This window comes from Rhinoderma darwinii (genome assembly GCF_050947455.1).
Source record: "Rhinoderma darwinii isolate aRhiDar2 chromosome 10 unlocalized genomic scaffold, aRhiDar2.hap1 SUPER_10_unloc_11, whole genome shotgun sequence".
NCBI classification, from domain to species: domain Eukaryota; kingdom Metazoa; phylum Chordata; class Amphibia; order Anura; family Rhinodermatidae; genus Rhinoderma; species Rhinoderma darwinii.
The window spans coordinates 255,202-259,583 of record NW_027461831.1 but is presented as its reverse complement, the minus strand read 5'-3'; the positions used below and the strand labels follow the sequence as shown (position 1 = coordinate 259,583).

The window sequence follows — 4,382 nt, the reverse complement described above, 5'->3', positions numbered from 1 at the left end:
AACTGAGAGCCACAGTTACGCAAACTTAAGTAGGAAGATGCTAAAGCAACAGGGCAACCCGCACCCCCGATTGCCCACAACGAAACCCAGCAGCCCCTGCCAAAAATATCTGTCTTCGATCATCAATGTATTCTAAAACCTTGGCCGGATTCAGACAAACTAACGTCCTCAAATAAAAGGCAGCCCGGCCGCGTAGCACTATGGGGAACTAACTCAGGTATCCGCAGAGCACCAAAAAAGGAAAAAGCCACGGCTAACAGGGCCGAGTCAAACATAGAAGCACATACCTCAGGTAAACAATGCAAAAGTTTTAATAGAATTGCAAAAGAAATCGGACGCCTAGATTGGAACTGCCGACTTCTTCCACCCCTTAATGGACTGCAAAATAAAGAAGGATTTTGTGACATTGGCCCACCCATGAAGCTTAAAGAAAAATGCCAGACCCATAAGGCGACGAAGCGCAACTGCTCAGCCAAACCCGACAAATATTCCATAATATAGGCTAAACGAGGATGTTCCGGAGGACCAATAATACGTTCCCCTACAACTTTCAACCACTCGTTCCATGCATTACCATAAGCCGTCCAGGTAGATCGAGCAAGTGATGCCCTGACGAAAGGCACTAACTTGGATCCAGCAGTCTCCATAGCCCATCCGGTCACTCCGTCCCCTCCTGTTCTGCCTGCGGGAACAATAAATGAAACTGGAAATTAAAACAAGAAAGAGCATCAGCAATTTTATTGTCAACACCTGGAACGTGACGAGCCCTGAACTGGATATTATGTTGTAAGCATCGCAGCACCAGCCAATAAACAATACCTGCCCGCTAATTTTGTGAGCAATTCTAAATGTGTTTTCAGCATTTTAATGATAGCTAGAGTTTGTTAAGATCTACATTAATCACGTTATATAACTAGGAATAATTTACAGTCGCTGTAAGGGTGTCAGTGCACTGTGTTTTTAATCTGATGGTATATCATCTGGCGCAGTGAACTGGTGGCTGGTTTTTCCGCTCAATCCCTTCTTTGTTTACGCTGCTTGACATTTTCCTCCTGGGAAGAAAAGCCGTTTGTGTGTCCGTTCGCTGCAGTCACTGAGCCGTTCTGGTAATCTTTCCTTCGGGAAGAGGCTTTCTTGTATGTCTCAATGTAGAAATTGGTAAAGAGGATGATGAGAGAGATCATGTAGCAGTTCTGGAAATACAGCCATCCCATGGGGACTGCACAGCGCCAAATCATTGCACAGCTGGTCTGAGTCATTGTTAGGACGAACTGGGTCAGCTGGCACTGGGTGATGTATTTCTTCCACCACAGATAAGGTCGCATGGCTGGTATAGCTGATAGTCCGTAGTAAAAGTACATGATGACATGGATAAAGCTTTTGAGAGTAGCACCAAAGTAGGAGTGTCCACAAGGCACCCAGTTCATGACAAACCACCAGTTGTTTAGCATGGACGCATGGTGATAGACATGTAGGACGGTGATCTGGTGGTTGTTCTTGCGGAGAATAAAGAAGAAAGTGTCCATGAGTTCAATGAGCTTGGAAATGTAGTACCACCAGAGGACTCGAGTTATCTTCATGTCTGCATCACCTCCACTGTGAGTGTCCTGGCAGAAAAAGTTGTATCCTCCTTCCCATACTCCTGTTACCAGCTCATAAAACATGTACAGCGAGAGCAGTGTAAGGCCAATGTTATAAACTACAAGAATCCCTCTGCAGGAAACTGGTGGTCTGTTTTTCCTGTACTTCGGTCCTAAATAAATACAGGACGGTGCAAACAAATGAGGGGATGTAATTATCTAACATGAACCATCATTTTACTCGCGGGTCTCTTGGTCCAAGCAAGTTGTCTATATATACATTCACTGCTTTATCCATGGCCTCCATTTCTTAAACCGTTCTTTGGCTGCAGCCCGGGTACCGTTATATTCCCAGCGGCTTCACTTTCCTGTATGACTCCTGGCTCAGAGGAGGCACTAGCTGTGTGTGACTCTGCTCCAATTGCATCTTTTTAACCGACAAGGCTGAAACGAACAGGGATTGTAATTTCTATCCCTAAAAAGGAAACCGGGACCCTCGGTTTTCTCTAGGGAAAGTGGAACACCAAGTAGAAATTGGCATTGCGGTGACGCAGGGGGACCAACAAAGACAAAATCGTCTAAATAGTGCGTAATGGACGCAGTGCCGATTTGCTCCTGGAGAACTGATTCAAGCAACAAACTAAACACCTCGAAATAAAAGCATGAAATTGAACAACCCATGGGAAGGCACATGTCATAGTAATATTGGCAACCCAATAAATGAAAGCAATCCTCATGGACCGGCAACATCCGGAACGCTCACTCGATGTCAGATCATAAGGGCCCTGCACCCGGAACTACAAACTAAATCGACAACTCGATCGAACAAAACATAAGACACCGCTGCAATATCCTTGCGAATACCGTCATTAACAGAACGAGCCTTAGGGTATGACAAGTGGTGAATTAAACAAAATGTTTCCACCTCCTTTTTAGCAACCACACAAAGAGGTGAAACACGGAGATTAGGAAAAGGTAAAAAATAAAAAGTTCCCGGCATGCGACCTAAACTAACCTCTGTCCCAACCTTGTCCTTCACAACAGCTGGAAATTCGTTAGCTGACTTTAAAGAGGCTGTCACCAGATTATAAGCGCCCTGTCTCCTACATAATCTGATCGGCGCTGTAATGTAGAGAACAGCAGTGGTTTTTATTTTGAAAAAAGATAATTTTTGAGCAAGTTATGAGCAATTTTAGATTTATGCTAATTAGTTTCTTAAAGACCAACTGGGCGCGTTTTTACTTTTGATCAAGTGGGTGTTGTACAGAGGAGTGTATGGGGCTGACCAATCAGTGACCAATCAGCGACCAATCAGTGACTAATCAGCATCATACACTTCTCATTGTTCCAGCCCAGCATGATCCACAGCACAGTGTGATTGTGCAGTGAAAGAAGCTGGGCTGGAACAATGAGAAGTGTATGTCACTGATTGGTCACTGATTAGTCACTGATTGGTCGCTGATTGGTCGCTGATTGGTCAGCATGGAGAGGGATGCCGGACACAATAAGAGGGACACACATCTATTACATGGTCGTCCATTCATTGGAATAAGCCAAGTAATACCACTTTAGGGTGTGGCCACCCGGTGGATCATGATCAACAGGGGTTCAGCTACCAGACCCACAGCGATCAGCTGATTGCCAGCGGGTCCCTATTTAGTGAAGCTGGGACAACCCTATCAACGTAAAACATTTATTAACTTACTGAAAATGCAGCCAGAATGGCCGTCCCAACACATGATGACCATCCGATTGCCAGGAGGATATTTTGAACCAAGGTCTGACGAGGCCCAAAGGCTTCAGCATGGAGCATGATGAACTTATAATGTAGAAACATCAGGCCCTATATGTAGCCCCGACTGCAAGGATTAGGGTGAATGGGGTACTCTCTGATCGGTTTGCGCTGGAGCGGGGAACGCGTGGGGAACGCGGGGAACGCGTCAGGGATGTCCATTATCTCCGTTGTTGTTCGCGTTGGCGGTGGAACCATTGGCGTGTGCAGTAAGACAACATGAGCATATTCAGGGGTTGAGATATGGGGGGGTGGAGGAACGAATTGCATTATACGCAGATGATATGCTGTTATTTATGGCGGATGCCGAGCGCACACTCACGTTAGTGATGGCCCTGATTAAGCGGTTTGGGAAATATTCGGGATTGCTCATTAATTGGTCAAAATCGGCTCTAATGCTCATGGACCCGGGGGTTATCCAGACTGGGGAGGAGGAGGTGGAGATACCGGTGGTCACGGAGTTTAAGTACCTGGGGGTCAGGGTGACGGCGAAAGCACAGGATTATATGTCTCTTAATGTAATGCCACTGTTAACAACGATAAAAGCCAAAGTAGAGGCTTGGAATAAGCTACCGCTATCTGCTCTGGGTAGGACTAATCTGATTAAAATGATCCTTATGCCCCAGTTGCTGTACGTCCTACATAACTCCCCGGTATGGATTCCCAAATATTGGTTTAGAAGGTTGCACAACTTGTTTAGAGACCTAGTATGGAAGAAGGGGGTACCCAGGATTAAACTGGAGAAACTCCAACTGCCTAAGGAGGAGGGGGGCCTGGCGGTGCCCAGTGCGTGGGTGTATTATTTAGTTGCCCAATGTCAGAATTTATGTGGGTGGGAGCAGGAAGAGACCTGAGGGTCCAGTGCGCGCATCCTATCATATCTGGGGGGGGGAGAACCCGTTGGCAGGACTGGAAGCACACAGCTATAAAAGGATGGCGAGTACCAGACTCACCCTGCTTCTCATACATAAGGTGTGGTGGCAGTGCAAACACTTGCTGGGGATAGGAGA

At 46.3% G+C, this 4,382-nt stretch overlaps 1 pseudogene; it reads right to left on the bottom strand.

Annotated features, from left to right (window-relative positions):
* Positions 1-922: 922 nt before the first annotated feature.
* LOC142697943 (very long chain fatty acid elongase 5 pseudogene) lies at positions 923-1,927 on the bottom strand (annotated as a pseudogene).
* Positions 1,928-4,382: the final 2,455 nt, after the last annotated feature.